Here is an 18,640-nt window from a genome sequence, read left to right as displayed (position 1 = left end):
AGTACCCGGGTACTGCCAAACTGCCTTTCCGGGGTCTCCACTGCAGCTGCTACTGCTGCCAACCCCTCAGACAGGTTTCTGCACTCCTGGGGTCTAGGCAGCCCTGGCCCAGGAAGGCAGAACAAAGGATTTCCTCTGAGAGAGGGTGTAACACCCTCTCCCTTTGGAAATAGGTGTCAGGGCTGGGGACGAGTAGCCTCCCCCAGCCTCTGGAAATGCTTTGATGGGCACAGATGGTGCCCATCTCTGCATAAGCCAGTCTACACCAGTTTAGGGATCCCCCAGCCCTGCTCTGGCGCAAAACTGGACAAAGGAAAGAGCAGTGACCACTCCCCTGACCTGTACTTCCCAGGGGAGGTGCCCAGAGCTCCTCCAGTGTGTCCCAGACCTCTGCCATCTTGGAAACAGAGGTGTTTGTGGCACACTGGACTGCTCTGAGTGGCCAGTGCCAGTAGGTGACGTCAGAGGCTCCTTTGATAGGCTCTTACCTCTCTTGGTAGCCAATCCTCCTTCCTAGGTAGCCAAACCTCCTTTTCTGGCTATTTAGGGTCTCTGCTCTGGGGGATTCTCTAGATAATGAATGCAAGAACTCACCAGAGTTCCTCTGCATCTCTCTCTTCACCTTCTACCAAAGGATCGACCGCTGACTGCTCAGGACGCCTGCAAAACTGCAACAAAGTAGCAAGACGACTACTAGCAACCTTGTAACGCTTCATCCTGCCGGCTTTCTCGACTGTTTCCAGGTGGTGCATTCTCCGGGGGTAGCCTGCCTCCTCTCTGCACCAGGAGCTCTGAAGAAATCTCCCGTGGGTCGACGGAATCTTCCCCCTGCTAACGTAGGCACCAAAAGACTGCATCACTGGTCCTCTGGGTCCCCTCTCAGCCCAACGAGCGTGGTCCCTGGAACTCACCAACTCTGTCCACATGACTCCCACAGTCCAGTGACTCTTCAGTCCAAGTTTGGTGGAGGTTAGTCCTTGCCCCCCCACCCTAGACTGAATTGCTGGGTACCGCATGATTTGCAGCTGCTCTGGCTCCTGTGTACTCTTCCAGGATTTCCTTCGTGCACAGCGAAGCCTGGGTCCCCGACACTCCTTTCTGCAGTGCACAACCTTCTGAGTTGTCCTCCGGCGTCGTGGGACTCCCTTTTGTGACTTCGGGTGGACTCCGGTTCACTTTCCTTCCAAGTGCCTGTCCAGGTACTTTTGCGGGTGATGCCTGCTTCTGTGAGGGGTCCCTGTGCTGCTGGGCGCCCCCTCTGTCTCCTCCTCCAAGTGGCGACATCCTGGTCCCTCCTGGGCCACAGCAGCACCCAAAAACCTCTACCGCGACCCTTGCAGCTAGCAAGGCTTGTTTGCGGTCTTTCAGCGTGGAAACACCTCTGCAAGCTTCATCGCAACGTGGGACATCTGTCTTCCAAAGGAGAAGTCCCTAGCTCTCTTCTTTCTTGCAGAACTCCAAGCTTCTTCCAACCGGTGCCAGCTTCCTTGCACCCTCAGCTGGCTTTTCCTGGGCTACTTCCCACTCTCAACACTGTCGTGACTATTGGACTTGGTCCCATTGTCTTACAGGTACTCAGGTCCGGAAATCCACTGTTGTTGCATTGCTGGTGTTTGTTCTTCCTGCAGAATCCCCCTATCATAACTTCTGTGCTGTCTGGGGGTAGTAGGTGCACTTTACACCTACCTTTCAGGGTCTTGGGGTGGGCTATTTTTCTAACCTTCACTGTTTTCTTACAGTCCCAGCGACCCTCTACAAGCTCACATAGGTTTGGGGTCCATTCGTGGTTCGCATTCCACTTTTGGAGTATTTGGTTTGTGTTGCCCCTATACCTATGTGCTCCTATTGCAATCTACTGTAATTTCTACACTGCTTGCATTACTTTTCTTGCTATTACTTACCTAAGTTTGGTTTGTGTACATATATCTTGTGTATATAACTTATCCTCATACTGAGGGTACTCACTGAGAAACTTTTGGCATATTGTCATAAAAATAAAGTACCTTTATTTTTAGTACTTCTGTGTATTGTGTTTTCTTATGATATTGTGCATATGACACCAGTGGTATAGTAGGAGCTTTACATGTCTCCTAGTTCAGCCTAAGCTGCTTTGCCGTAGCTACCTTCTATCAGTCTAAGCTGCTAGAAACACCTCTTCTACACTAATAAGGGATAACTTGACCTGGCACAAGGTGTAAGTACCTCTGGTACCCACTACAAGCCAGGCCAATCTGGTGGAGAGGTTTAATAAGACCCTGAATGGCATGATCAATGGGTTGTCTCACAAACTCAGGAGGAGATGGGATGTTCTCCTTCCATGCCTACTGTTTGCATACAGGGAGGTCCCACAAAAGGGGGTTGGTTTCAGTCCCTTTGAGTTGTTATTTGGGCATCCTGTGAGGGGGCCATTGTGCCTGCTGAGAGAGTCTTTGGAGAAGCCTCTCGAGGAAGCAAAGGACAATGTGCTTGACTATGTGCTAGGTCTGCACTCAAGCAAGGCAGAGTACATGTATAAGGCAAGCAGGAAACTGGAGACTAGCCAGGAGCTCATGAAGCACTGGTATGATCAGAAGGCTGCAATGCCTGAGTGTACTCCAGGACAATTGGTATGGGTGTTGGAGCCTGTAGCTCCCAGGGCCCTTCATGACAAGTGGACTGGGCCCTATCCAATCATTGAAAAGAAGGGTGAGGTTACCTATCTGGTAGACCTTAACACCCCCAGAAACCCTCATAGGGTCCTGCATGTCAATAGATTGAAACCCAACCATGACAGGGCATACATGACCATGTTTTTGGTCACAGATGAGGGAGAAGAGGAGGAAACCGAGCCAGTGCCGGACCTCCTCTCCGATGCTATGCAAGATGGGTCAGTGGAGGGAGTGGTACTCTCTCCCAAACTGACAGACCAACAGCAAAGAGACTGCAAGCAGGTGCTGGGGCAGTTTGCTGGTCTGTTCTCTTTGACACCAGGTGTCACTGATTGGTGTGTGCACCACATTGACACTGGTGACAGCCCACCTGTCAAAAATAAACTGTACAGGTTGTCTGACCATGTCAGAGACAGCATTAAGGCTGAGGTAGCGAAGATGCTGGATTTGGGGGTAATTGAGCCCTCTGACAGTCCATGGGCCAGTCCAGTGGTGCTGGTGCCCAAACCTGATCCCCAAGGGGGAAAGAAGGATTTAAGGTTGTGTGTGGACTACAGAGGACTGAATTCAGTCACAAAGACTGATGCTCACCCTATACCTAGAGCTGATGAGCTCATTGATAGGTTAGGGGCTGCTAGGTATCTGAGTACATTTGATTTGACCTCAGGATACTGGCAGATTGCCCTCACTGAAGGAGCAAAGGAGAGGTCAGCATTCTCCACACCCGAGGGCCATTACTAGTTGTGAGAAGGTAGCCTCTTTCTAGCCTTGTTACCCCCACTTTTGGCCTGTTTGTGAGTGTATGTCAGGGTGTTTGTCACTGTTTTCACTGTCTCACTGGGATCCTGATAGCCAGGCCTCAGTGCTCATAGTGAAAACACCATGTTTTCAGTATGGTTGTTATGTGTCACTGGGATCCTGCTAGTCAGGACCCCAGTGCTCATAGGTTTGTGGCCTATATGTATGTGTCACTGGGACCCTGTCACACAGGGCCCCAGTGCTCATAGGTGTGCATGTATATGTTCCCTGTGTGGTGCCTAACTGTCTCACTGAGGCTCTGCTAACCAGAACCTCAGTGGTTATGCTCTCTCATTACTTTCAAATTGTCACTAACAGGCTAGTGACCATTTTTACCAATTTACATTGGCTTACTGGAACACCCTTATAATTCCCTAGTATATGGTACTGAGGTACCCAGGGTATTGGGGTTCCAGGAGATCCCTATGGGCTGCAGCATTTCTTTTGCCACCCATAGGGAGCTCTGACAATTCTTACACAGGCCTGCCACTGCAGCCTGAGTGAAATAACGTCCACGTTATTTCACAGCCATTTTACACTGCACTTAAGTAACTTATAAGTCACCTATATGTCTAACCTTTACCTGGTAAAGGTTAGGTGCAAAGTTACTTAGTGTGAGGGCACCCTGGCACTAGCCAAGGTGCCCCCACATTGTTCAGAGCCAATTCACTGAACTTTGTGAGTGCGGGGACACCATTACACGCGTGCACTACATATAGGTCACTACCTATATGTAGCTTCACCATGGTAACTCCGAATATGGCCATGTAACATGTCTATGATCATGGAATTGCCCCCTCTATGCCATCCTGGCATTGTTGGTACAATTCCATGATCCCAGTGGTCTGTAGCACAGACCCTGGTACTGCCAGACTGCCCTTCCTGGGGTTTCTCTGCAGCTGCTGCTGCTGCCAACCCCTCAGACAGGCATCTGCCCTCCTGGGGTCCAGCCAGGCCTGGCCCAGGATGGCAGAACAAAGAACTTCCTCTGAGAGAGGGTGTGACACCCTCTCCCTTTGGAAAATGGTGTGAAGGCAGGGGAGGAGTAGCCTCCCCCAGCCTCTGGAAATGCTTTGTTGGGCACAGATGTGCCCAATTCTGCATAAGCCAGTCTACACCGGTTCAGGGACCCCTTAGCCCCTGCTCTGGCGCGAAACTGGACAAAGGAAAGGGGAGTGACCACTCCCCTGACCTGCACCTCCCCTGGGAGGTGTCCAGAGCTCCTCCAGTGTGCTCCAGACCTCTGCCATCTTGGAAACAGAGGTGCTGCTGGCACACTGGACTGCTCTGAGTGGCCAGTGCCACCAGGTGACGTCAGAGACTCCTTGTGATAGGCTCCTTCAGGTGTTAGTAGCCTTTCCTCTCTCCTAGGTAGCCAAACCCTCTTTTCTGGCTATTTAGGGTCTCTGTCTCTGGGGAAACTTTAGATAACGAATGCATGAGCTCAGCCGAGTTCCTCTGCATCTCCCTCTTCACCTTCTGATAAGGAATCGACCGCTGACCGCGCTGGAAGCCTGCAAACCTGCAACATAGTAGCAAAGACGACTACTGCAACTCTGTAACGCTGATCCTGCCGCCTTCTCGACTGTTTTCCTGCTTGTGCATGCTGTGGGGGTAGCCTGCCTCCTCTCTGCACCAGAAGCTCCGAAGAAATCTCCCGTGGGTCGACGGAATCGTCCCCCTGCAACCGCAGGCACCAAAAAGCTGCATCTCCGGTCCCTTGGGTCTCCTCTCAGCACGACGAGCGAGGTCCCACGAATCCAGCGACACCGTCCAAGTGACCCCCACAGTCCAGTGACTCTTCAGCCCAAGTTTGGTGGAGGTAAGTCCTTGCCTCACCTCGCTGGGCTGCATTGCTGGGAACCGCGACTTTGCAAGCTACTCCGGCCCCTGTGCACTTCCGGCGGAAATCCTTTGTGCACAGCCAAGCCTGGGTCCACGGCACTCTAACCTGCATTGCACGACTTTCTAAGTTGGTCTCCGGCGATGTGGGACTCCTTTGTGCAACTTCGGCGAGCACCGTTTCACGCATCCTCGTAGTGCCTGTTTCTGGCACTTCTCCGGGTGCTACCTGCTTCAGTGAGGGCTCCTTGTCTTGCTCGACGTCCCCTCTCTCTGCAGGTCCAATTTGCGACCTCCTGGTCCCTCCTGGGCCCCAGCAGCGTCCAAAAACGCCAAACGCACGATTTGCGTGTAGCAAGGCTTGTTGGCGTCCATCCGGCGGGAAAACACTTCTGCACGACTCTCCAAGGCGTGGGGGATCCATCCTCCAAAGGGGAAGTCTCTAGCCCTTGTCGTTCCTGCAGTATTCACAGTTCTTCAGCCTAGTAAGAGCTTCTTTGCACCAACCGCTGGCATTTCTTGGGCATCTGCCCATCTCCGAGCTGCTTGTGACTTTTGGACTTGGTCCCCTTGTTCCACAGGTACCCTCAGACAGGAATCCATCGTTGTTGCATTGCTGATTTGTGTTTTCCTTGCATTCTCCCTCTAACACGACTATTTTGTCCTTAGGGGAACTTTGGTGCACTTTGCACTCACTTTTCAGGGTCTTGGGGTGGGTTATTTTGCTAACTCTCACTATTTTCTAATAGTCCCAGCGACCCTCTACCAGGTCACATAGGTTTGGGGTCCATTCGTGGTTCGCATTCCACTTCTGGAGTATATGGTTTGTGTTGCCCCTATCCCTATGTTTCCCCATTGCATCCTATTGTAACTATACATTGTTTGCACTGTTTTCTAAGACTATACTGCATATTTTTGCTATTGTGTATATATATCTTGTGTATATTTCCTATCCTCTTACTGAGGGTACACTCTAAGATACTTTGGCATATTGTCATAAAAATAAAGTACCTTTATTTTTAGTATAACTGTGTATTGTGTTTTCTTATGATATTGTGCATATGACACTAAGTGGTACTGTAGTAGCTTCACACGTCTCCTAGTTCAGCCTGAGCTGCTTTGCTAAGCTACCATTATCTATCAGCCTAAGCTGCTAGACACCCTATACACTAATAAGGGATAACTGGGCCTGGTGCAAGGTGCAAGTACCCCTTGGTACTCACTACAAGCCAGTCCAGCCTCCTACACTAGTTCAAAGTAATGCCTTTTGGCTTAAAGAATGCCCCGGCCACCTTCCAAGGGTTGGTGAACAGGGTCCTGTCTGGGTTGGAGCAGTTCAGTGCAGCATATCTGGACGATATAGCTGTATATAGTTCCACTTGGAAGGATCACTTAAACCACTTGAGGGAAGTGCTTCAGGCCATGCAGCAAGCGGGTCTGACTATTAAGGCCAGCAAGTGCCAGATAGGGCAGAGTTCTGTGGTTACCTGGGTCACCTTGTAGGTGGAGGCCATGTACAATCTCTCCAGGCCAAGATCCAAACCATTTTGGATTGGACAGCTCCCACAACCCAGACACAGGTCAGGGCCTTCCTTGGTCTGACTGGGTCCTATAGAAGACTTGTTCAGAACTATGGGACCATTGTGGCTCCTCTGACTGAACTTACCTCTAGGAAGAGGCCAAAGAAAGAAGACTTTTGACACTCTGAAGGCTGCCATGTGTTCAGCGCCAGTGTTGCTGGCCCCTGACTATACCAAGGAGTTTGTGGTGCAGACTGATGCTTCAGAGCGAGGAATTCGGGCAGTGTTGGCACAGGTAAATGATGAGGGCCTTGATCAGCCAGTTGCCTTCATTAGCAGGCGAGTTCTCCCCAGAGAACAAAAATGGAGTGCCATTTAGAGGGAGGCATTTGCTGTGGTCTGGTCCCTGAAAAAGCTGAGACCATATCTGTTTGGCACTCACTTTCGTGTTTAGACTGACCACAGGCCTCTCAGGTGGCTCATGCAGATGAGAGGGGAGAATCCCAAGCTTTTGAGATGGTCCATTTCCCTACAGGGGATGGACTTCACAGTGGAACACAGACCTGGGGTTGCACATGCCAATGCAGATGGACTTTCCAGATTTTTCCACTTAGCTGATGAGGACTACCTGAGTGCAGGTTAGTGACCCATCACCTTTCGTTTGGGAGGGGGCCATGTTGCAAAGTCATCTTTTTGCCCTGTTCATCCCCATTTTTTTGTTGCTGACTGGTGCTGATGATAACTGACTCTGACTGTGCCCTGGACTCTTTTAACCAGACCCAGGCCAGTGCTATGTTAAAACACACACTTGTAGTAGAGTACGTTAGGTATTAGGGTACCCTTTTGATTGTCCTGACAGACCCTGTAGGTCCCTAGTATATAATGGGGCATGGTTGTACAATCTGCCTATAAGCCCCTATATAATAGGGCATGGAGATTAGAGTCCCAGCAGAATTTCTGCACTTGCATGTGTGCACTGCTGTGTGCTTCCTGTCCTTTTAAATGCAGACCTGCCTTGCAGCCTGTCTTTAAAAGTTACTTTCCTACCAGTTGCATGACAGCCCCTGTAGGTCCCTAGTAAACAATGTGGCAAGGGGGTGCCAACTACCTATAAGACCCTCATACATAATAGGGCATGGAAGTAGAGACCCAGCAGAATTGCTGCCCTTTGCATGTGGGCACTGCTGAAGGTTTTCTGTCATTTTAAAATGCAGCCTGACTCTGCAGACTGCATTTACATGGAAATAGTGTCCCAATTCGACTTTGGTGCTGTGGGCACTTTAAATGTGATGATCTACCTTATTTTCACATATTAGGTACCCCCAGGATCTCCCCTAGGTATCCCGGGGGCAGGGGTCATGTAACCATAAGCAGGGGTCTTATAATATAAGTTTTATAAACCCAGGTAAGGGAAAACTGATCATTTCATTTTCTCCCACTATAGATACTTGCCTTCATAAGCTATCAATGCTATATGGTACTTTCATGGTAATAATAGTAAGGAAAAGCGCAGAAAAGTAATTCAAGGACTTAAAAGATTTGTTTTGATAAATCCAGCAATTTGACATTGGTGAATTTATCACAACTTGTACAAAAAATAATTTATAAGGCTTTTCTTTCTGTAAACCAAAATCCAGCCTTCTGACTGTCCCCTCTTATTGGTCAGTGCTAACAGGATTAGCAGAGCTGCTTGATTAAGTGTTAAGTGGATGTCCAGGGGAGAGCATATCTGGTGAAGGGCTGCTCGGGGGCTACACAGAAATGCATGAGCAGGGGGAGGGGTAATAAAACATACAGCCTCAAAGGAGAGCAAGACAGGAGAGAATGCCAGATCACCTAACACCCACCTTCTGGACCCCTCAGCCAGATACTAGGCTTAAGGAAGGAATTTGCAGATGTTAGAAGGAGGAGAGCTATGGAAATGAGCCACACTGGAGGATGGTTTAGTCAGCTATTAGTTTCAGACATCATGGATTTTGGAAAAATGGTGCTTTCTGGGGCAGGAATATGCTACACTTTGCAGGAAGTGGTCATGCATCTGGGCGTCACTCTGCATTCTGTTGGTTGGGCGCCCCCCTTCCTGATGCCCAGGAGCTGGGAATAAATATGTGAGAAGTGCATAGCCTCTCATATCTGCTGCCTGAAACTACAAGAGAAAAAAAGACTATGCTGCTGGAATCTGGATCTGCACCCTTGGCCTGCACTTCTAAGTGAACTGCGCCTGCTGCACAATCTGGAACTACAGCCCTGGGGACAGTGCCTTGCTTCAAGAAGGACTCAGGAGTGGACTCCCTGCAGCTACAGGTTAACAGAGCTTCACCTGAATCATCCCCAGCAAAGGTCCCCAGCCTGGAGTGCATCCAGTGGACTTTTAAGGATTTTGCCAGGTGCATTGAGGGAATTGTGGTCTACCTTTCCAAGGACCATCTAGGAGATTCCGGACCCTTGGATTTGTGTTTTGGACCCACTGTACCTGCAAGGAGGACTTCAGAAAATGTCTCCTGAAGATTGGAGAAGTTTGGAGAATTTAAGTAAAATTGGTGCTTTGTGTTTCTAAGCACTAGGAAGTGTTTATTCTTAAACAAATTCATATCTCTGGTTCCAAGGACCCACCCGGAGATTCCAGACCTTGGATTTGTGTTTTGAACCTTTTATACCTGCAAGGAGGACTTCAGGAAACCCCTCCTGAAGTTTGGAAAATTTTGGTAAAGTTGGCACTTTGTGTTTCTAAGCGCTAGAAAGTGTTTATTCTTTTAAAATTCATATCTCTGGTTCCCTACATTGGCTTTTTGTTGTTTTGGTGTCTATTTACTCATAAACATATAACCTATTTTTATAAATTGGTGTGGGATTTTTATTGTGTGTTGTGTCTCACTTATTTACAGTATTGGTGTTTTTGAATGCTTTACACTCTTGTCTCCTAAGTCAGGCCTGCCTGCTCGGTTATAGCTACCAAGGGTTGAGCAAGGGGCTAATTTACTGGGACCTGTACTGAACCTATATTTGGTTAGTGGCCTTAGTGCCAGTGGTAGGTTCATAGTTACCACTGCCAGTAACCCACTTTCCAACATAGTGTTACTAACATTTTTGCATGAGAACCAACAAGCTAATGCTAATCTGAAGTTAGTGAGGTATTTTCTCTATACCTATGATCTGATGTCAATCGTTTGCTGAACAAATGTATGTTATTTCTCTGTCTCAAATATTGATGCTATTAATGAGTGTTTTTGCTGTTGAAATTATCGTTCTTATTGCTCTGTTTAAGTTAAGATTCTTTGGAAGGTTTGGCCAACCTGGGATGTTTCTTTACCTGTACCATTTGGTGTTGAGACTAATTTTCGTGACCCTAGCATTGTTAATATAGAGAAATAAACATTTAATTTGATACTAAAAGGTCTGGTTATCCGTGGCCAAATGGGTCATGGTGCGTTCTTTACTTACTCTCTTTTGATTTGTATTGTTTATTACTGTTGTGCTTTATAACTGATGATAATAATAATTTAAACAAATCAAAAGGTTAATCGACCTTAAGCGATGCCGACCACTTACTATTAATATAGCAAAATAGATAAGCCAAGGCTGCGATAACACTGGTGAATGATTTCTCTGTGTGCTGCCATACCACGGTTCCGGGAGGAGGCTATGTGAAAAGGTGAATATATATATATATGACCTTAAGTTCATACATCAAAGATTCAGGAGATTTATTGCGAATTTTATCAGATATAAATTGGTCAGATGAATATCTATTGGTCACAATTGATGTTGTGTCATTATATACATCTATTAATCATGAAATTGGCTTGAGAGAATGTGAATACTTTTTAAGGCAGAGAAGTATTGTGGAGTTTGAGCACTCAAAAATGTTACTATCTGTGATAGAATTATGTCTTAAAAATAACATCTTTATTTTGAATCATGAAATTTACCAACAAATGTGTGGAACAGCAATGGGCATTTACCTTTCTCCGAATTATGCCAACCTTACAATGGGTTGGTGGGAGAGGGAAATTGCTTGGGGTAAGGATAATGATTTATTTATGGATAAAATTGCACTTTGGGTTCAATTTATTGATGATTTATTTATAATTTGGCAGGGATCACAGGAGGATTTTCAATATTATTCTAATAAATTGAACAACAATGATTTAGATTTGCTATTTGCATGTGAAATGAGTAAATCATCAATTAATTTTTGGGATATTAACATCTATGTGGAGAATAATAAATTAGATACCACAGTCTATCGTAAGAAAACTTCAACGAACAGTATTTTGCATGGAGGTTATAATCAGAGAATTTTTCAAAAGAATTTAGAGAGAGTACGAGTTATCCCTCGGGATGAAACATTAGTTCCTAAACAATTAAGGATAACACAGGATAATTCAGGTGAAAACAAAGTCAGAATGGTAATGGATTATATGAAGAAAGTGGTCTAATTAGAAAAATCTTATGTAAACATTGGCATGTTATACGAAAAGATCCAGATTTGGGTCCTAAAATTGGCTTAGTTCCATTGATAACGTATAGAAAAGCACCATCATTAAAAGATTATCTTATAAGAAGTCACTTCACTATAAACAATAAACAAAATTGTTTGACAGAACAACAATCTGGATTTATAAAGTGCAATAGTTGCAAAGCATGTAAAATTGGGAAATTGACTAAAGTAGTGAAACTATGGAATGATATGGAATTTAATATCAAACATCGAATTACTTGCAATACAAAATTTACAGTCTATGTAATTGAGTGCCATAGTGGTCTGCAATACATAGGTAGCACAATTTGCATGCTAAAGAAAATAATTTTAGAACACATCAGAGCGGTTTTGCATAAGGATTTCACATATGCTATTGCTAAACATTTATAACAACATGAAGTGAATAGTTCGAAAATGTTACAATATTATGGAATAGACCACATTCCTGAACATGAGAGAGGTGGAGATAGAGTAAAAAAACTCAGACAACTTGAATCCAAATATATTATTTTAATGAGGACAAACAGCCCTTTCGGATTAAATAATGATGAGGAGCTTTAAGTTCATCTTTAAGTTTTGAATATTTGCAATCACAATTTTAATTATGTCTTTACGAATTTTGAACAGTTTAATTTAAGATAAATGTTAAAATGATAATCTGATATAAATTTTCTTTTTCATAATGTGGGTAAAACATTTCTTGTGCAATAACCATTGTGGCTAATCCTCAAAAGTAATTATAATTAATTATGTGTATAATCAGTTTATTTGTTGCCAAGCTTCCAAATGACAAAATTTGATGGTTATTAATTTATGTAAATGATTGATTGTTCCTTCCTCTATAGAACCTTGCTTGGAAATATATTTAATCCCAATGCATTCTTTAATTATTGGAAGAATCTTTCAGGTTAATCATATATTATATGACATACATAAAAAACTATTTAGACCATAATGCATTGTAATGACTTTGGGAATGAAGTACTATAAATAGTGAGAATAGAGGAAGGACTGTGAAACCAGGAAGAAGACTGTAAAGTCGAAATGTGTTGTTTTCTCCTTTTTTGCATCGAATAAACCTGACAAATTTTTGTGGAGCTGAACGGAGTGCGTGGCATTTATCTCTTGTTCACAATATATATATATATATATATAATTTTGTACTGTTGTTTTGTTTTTTTGTATGTTATTTATATATTGATATTTTTCTCTTTTGTAAAGGTTTCTGTCAGCGAGGACATATACTATGTTTTAGGCTGCGATAAGGGTGGACTTATGTATTAATGAGAGCTGGATCAGTGTTCTGTAAAAGGAATACGGAATACAGAACACTGGTGTAATGGTGATTTGAGGAGTTGTAGCTGGGCAGCAATGAGACAAGATGCTCAGGGGAATAGTGGTAATGAAGCTTCTTTGAAACAACACAAAACCTGCTGACAGTGTGTGTGCTCCTCTACACTTTACCCCAGCTTAAAGTAAACAAATAAGTGCTATGATGCGCCCAGTGCCAACCGTGTCATAGTGCTTTTAGTTTTTTACTTTAAGCCATACTCTTAAGTAGGCAATGTCCGCTTTCTGACAGACAGTTATTTTGCATGTTTTAAAGTTCATTATTACGGGAATGGAGCTTGAGCTGATACTTCCTATTGTTTTGATGCACTTGTGGGTTAGACCCGAGTGAGTCCTGACTCCTTTTGTGGGACATTAACTGGCAGGAAGCGTCCACCCCTTCCTCATTAGTATGCCAATCACTGCTCTGATGTGAAGTGATGCCGAGGCTGTGACTATTCCAGCCCGCGTGCCACAGTCAATGCAACTCCAGCATCAAGTGGTCATTTATTTTTTTCAGTATTTTGGAGTTATAATTTTGAATAATAACATAATAAGGCAAATTGTATTGCCTGTAATAAATAAATGTATATACTGATTATTGATGTGGCAAACATCCCAAAATGAATGACTTTGTCTTGCTAAAATAATGAGTGTCGATATTGTTCCTCTCACTGGGACTCAATGTAGCAACTTCAGAAGGATGACGGAATAGTCTGCCAATGGACACTGTAACTGTAACCAGCAGTTCACGCTCCATTCTCTGCAGGAGGGGCGATGCCTTCTGAGCTCTTCTCTCATCTGTTTTAAAACTCAGACATAAGGGATTATATCCGCATATTTCTAACACAGGATGTTTTGGTTGAAGTACGATCCACGCCTTTAAAGGCACCCAACTATCGACATGAGTTTATCATAGCCAGCGAGGGTGGTGCGCGTGCCGCCAGGCCTTGAGGCAATAGAGATGCCTTTGATGTGACCTCTAATGCAGCCGAAATTGATTAAAAAGGTTTTAATGCACTATGCTGGAGATGTATTGAAGGCCCACGCTTAATGATGCTTTTAAACACATTCAGGACATAATCATACATTGCGGGCACCCCGACCTTCAGAGACGTTCTCTCCGATTGGCTGATAATTTCACCGATACATGTAAAGCCAAAAAGCACCCTGAAACGTACCTGTTCCTGCAGTGGAGAAGGAAGTCTCCTCTCGCTGAAGTGGGCATGGGTGCCGAGAGTAGGTATGACATGAAGACAGCACTCTGGCACTGCCTGATGGGGGAGACGAAATGGGGGATCAGACTGTGAAAATTTGTCAAACGCATCCCTGTATGGAGTGCGGTGCAGGAGGTGATGAGAAAGGCCTAGGTATAACTATTTTGTTTTTTTTAAAATTTCATTTCAATTTAATCTCATACCATAAACATTGCCATCCGGCACAGAAGCGAGAAAATCCATGAGCAAATATTGACAAAGCCAGTAGGTTTCGCCTATATTAAAACTATTGGCTTTGTCAATGCCTTTTGTCAATGTGTTTTTTACATGTTGCACAGCAGTTGAGCTGCTGTGCTGCATGGCTTAAAATAAAGAAGTGCTGTTATGCCACCAGCACTGTCCGCATAATAGCGCTTTTTTTACTTTAAGCTATGTTGCACAGTAGCTCCACTGCTGTGCAGCATGTAAAGAATTATTGACAAAGCTAAGCGAATTAGCATAGGTGAAACATATTGACTTTGCCAATGCTTGTTTTAGTAAGCGGTTTCACACTGAGAATAATTACTTTCCTCCCTAAAACATCTCCCAGAAGTTGTCATCAACGATGTTATCACGTCCGTCGTTATACAGGAGTCGATGCGACTTCTTCGTAACGTCATACCCGTTTTGGCATCCCGTATCTTTGTTTTCTTACTTAGCACCTGTTTTGAAACCCACGAGCTGCCCCTGACTTCGCCAAGAGCAGGAAATTCTGGTGAAAGAGGTGACGGAACACCATCACCAACTGTTTGTCACCTCAAAGTTGCCAATTAGTAGGAGAGAGGCAATAAGGCAACAAATTGTTGACAAGATCAACAGTGTGGCAGAAGTACGGAGAACAGTCATTGAGTGCAAGAAATGCTGGCATGACTGCAAGTGCAGGACCAAGGAAAAGATGGCCAGGAACAGGAAGGCACCACTGCAGACTGGAGATGGGAGTCCAGCACCGTAGGAGGCCCTGGACCACATAGAGGAGATGGTGGCAGCCGTCATCCCTGAGGAGATCGTCACATGGATTCAAGTGCAGGACAGCGCAGACTACCAGGAGACAACACAGATGCAGGGTAAGTCGCATGGGGAATTAAAATGCACAAATGTTAACTACAACCGGGGGGGTGGACATACCTACTACACAATGCATGTAAGTCATGATATTCAGGGAGTGGCATGGGTAAAGGAGCACGGCACTGGGACATGGGCTGTACAGAGGAAACCTGGGGCACAGTAATACACTACACCAACAGCCTTTGCATGGGGCATGCTGCCATCCCAAGGATGTTTGAAAGGTAAAGTCAGGCCAGGGGGGTAGGGTAGGGTACAACATAAAACTGGCAGCCCGTCACATGTCAGCCAGTATTCTCCCTACATGAACTAGGGCCCAATTAACAACCTCTGGCCATACCTGCAAGTGGAATTTAACATTGACAACAGTTTCCATTACCACCTCTGCTGTGTGTGCAGGTCAAGTAGCTAATGGCAGTAACGTCCCCATGGATCAACAACACCCAAATTAGAGGGTTCAGGATGACAACGTTATCAATCCCCAAAAATCAATACAAATGTTCCAATCCTGTCAAATGTGATTGTCCATAGTTGCTACAAACATCAGCCATTGTCATAAACATTAGGAGGTACACAGCACTAATGTCATACCCATGCTGCATATGTCAGGGTCCACCCTATGCCTGGGTCACCATAGCTCCAATGACATCATGCAACATCCCAAATGTCATACTGCTCAGACAACAGCATTGAGGGGGAGGACATATGTCAGCGCCTAGTGAAATTCACCATCACAGTCAGAAGTGGAAATGGAACACTGCTAGGACCATCAGTGCAATCCAATGTAGCACACATTTCCCAACATCGGCAGTACACATTACCAATGCTGACATCCGTATCGTGCCATACCAATGCTATACAGAGTGTATGCTAGATCTCAGCAACATGTAGGTGGATGTGAAATATCAGAGACTGGTGCAGTTGCAGAATGTTAAGTGTGGTGCTAGTGCCATCAGAACACCCACAGCCAGTGAAAGGCCTCACCATGAGAATGGAAGTAGACGGATGGTGGAGAAGGGCAAGAAGGTGGCAATTCACAATTTGGCCAGACCCAACACCTAGAGGATGTGATGCTGACAAGTCCACAAACTGACCACAATACATGTGACATGCAGGTGGGGCACAGGCCTGGGAGAATGCTAATATGAAAGACAAGAACAATGAACAGGAACCCAGATCACAATGTGAAAATAATTGGAAGGAAGGCACGTCACATTACAAATCCCACAACACAGACACAGTAATTGTACCATATCTCATTGCAAAAGACGATGGCTCTCCTGCGGACATGCCTGTCCAGGACTACCCTGATGACATGGATGACGAGCTGACAAACATCAGCCAGCAGACCCTCCAAGATGTCCTTGGAACCCTCCAGACCCCACCTTCTCACAAGGAGGAGCACAGAACTAGCAGCCATCACAGAGGATCCACCCACCACCCCAGTTGTAGGACCTGCCAGCTCCAACACAGCTGAGGACTCTGACGACACTGGCACCAGCTTTGAGCAAACTGTAGTTGGAGTATAGCGGGAGCTGACCAAGGAGGTGCTGGTGGGGAAGCAAAATATGGCAGCCAGCCAAGAGGGGGTGCATTTGTGTATGATGTCAACAGAAGAACAGGCAGCAGCCATGCAAGGGCGAACAACAATCTTGTAGGAACTTTCAAAAAGGTTGAAGGAAATCAGCACAGCTGTAATAGAGTTGACCCAACACCTACAACAACAATCCTGTCAACGCGTGCACAAATGCAATATTGAACCCCTCAGGGCTGACCTGGCTGCCTACCACAGTGATGTGGCTGCTATTCTTAAGAACCAGCAGCTCCTCCTTTGCTGCAGTACTGCCCTTAATAGCCCCACAGTTGGCAGCTACCGGGATGTTTGACTCCACGTCTTCAAACACTGAGGTGTGTGTTGCCCCTTCACAACCACCACCACCAAGGGCAGAGGAGTCAACACACACATCAGAAGATGAAGACGTGGAACAGATCACCTCCACCCGTAAGAGTACCCGGTAGCACTAGTCGCTGCCACCTGGCCACTTATAACCAAGGTCCTGTGCTTTGTAACATGCCAGTCTTGCAACAGCTGCTCTCAAGCACTGTTCTCCAGCCCACTGTTTATCTTGTCACTCTGCCCTGTGATTGTCTCTCACTACCTCATTGGCAAATCCTGTCCCTCTGCACTGTCTGACACTTCAACCCAGCATGTCCAATGACATGTCCTTTTGCACTTGTGTAGGATCACAATGGAAGGTGTCACACTAATGGACTCACAATCATGGACAATGTATATATAGCACTACAGCACTTTATAATAAATAGCACTTACACAACCACTTTGTCTCTGTGTAATGTGACACATCAACCGTGAGGGAGATCAGTGATGTTTGCCTCATGTCAATGATTATAGAATGTCAATACAACTGCCCTGAAAGAATGTGGGCTGATAACTAAACACAGTGGTCTGGATTGTACCATCATCTGCCCTTCCTGAGGGTAATTTGAGAGGAAAATAGAAACTGTACACCATAATGCTGTGTTGGACAGATTAACACTTCCTCAAGGGATGTCTAAGCCAGAAAATATTGCCTTTAGATTTTACTTCAAGCCAAAACGTACGTATGTGACATTTGACCCAAATTTTACCTAACAAATGCCATACTGCATGAATGGATGTGTATGAGTTTACCTACAAATATGTCAGCGGGCTGAACATTGTAACAAATGATATGTCTGAGTTATGTATACCATACTACATGAGAGCATACTACCACTCACCTTATAAGGATTCGCTTGGACATCAGGCTGCAGGCAGACGTAACACAGTGTCCTCAATACCAAATCTGGTAGCAAAGTATGTGACATTGAAAACATACATCAAAAATTAACCTTACTTTGGGATTCATAGTAACCGTGAGTGGTGGGTGCCATGGATTGCAGAATCTTAGCAAAGTAGCTTTGGTGTAGCTTCCAATGTAACAGCTCAGTTGGGATTTGGATGCAGCATGGGACAAAAAAGCTAATACAAAAGAGACACTGTTCACTCATGCCAAGGCCCTGATCTCCAAGCATGTGACACATACTGTAAAGGGTTACCTAAATATTTATTAAACAGTAAAAACAGAAGCTAAAACCAGGGGAAACACTTTACCTAACTTAACCTATTCTAACTACACATTACCCACAACTGGCCCTAACTAACCTAAGCTAATCTTACTTATCACATTTAACGAAACGATCTAACATCAACACCCCACCCCCCTTGTAAGACGGGACACATGGAGGACAACATATACTAACCTAAACACATACTATCTTAAGCTAAACAAATATATATGTATATATTTTTTAAAACACCTAAAACCCAACATCATCCAACACACACCCACCCACACACATAATAAAAAACAGATATAAAAAGTATCATACCTCCTCCCCCCACCCACTACTACTAACTAAACTAACAGCCTATACTAACCTAACACTAAGCCCCCTAAACCGACTAATTAAAAGAACCAGGAAAGAGGAGGGAGGGGAGGGAATGATGGCTGAGGGTATATTGTCTACAAGTTGGCCCTCCGCAGGGTCTTTTTTATGGCACCCACCCTCTGATTTACTTGTGTCACCTCCTGCTGCAGCCTGGTCATTTTCCGCAACATACGGTCCAAGTTCCGTTGCATCTGGTGAAAAACTGCTGGG

The 18,640-nt window shown here is 45.3% G+C and overlaps 1 protein-coding gene across 1 annotated transcript in view; it reads left to right on the top strand.

Annotated features, from left to right (window-relative positions):
* The window catches only part of NRG1 (neuregulin 1), a 1,391,739-nt gene that overhangs the window by 270,472 nt on the left and 1,102,627 nt on the right, over window positions 1-18,640 (top strand). The window lies entirely within an intron of this gene.

This window comes from Pleurodeles waltl, chromosome 1_2, assembly GCF_031143425.1.
Source record: "Pleurodeles waltl isolate 20211129_DDA chromosome 1_2, aPleWal1.hap1.20221129, whole genome shotgun sequence".
NCBI classification, from domain to species: domain Eukaryota; kingdom Metazoa; phylum Chordata; class Amphibia; order Caudata; family Salamandridae; genus Pleurodeles; species Pleurodeles waltl.
The sequence above is the reverse complement of the archived record's forward strand: the minus strand, read 5'-3'. Positions and strand labels throughout refer to the sequence as shown.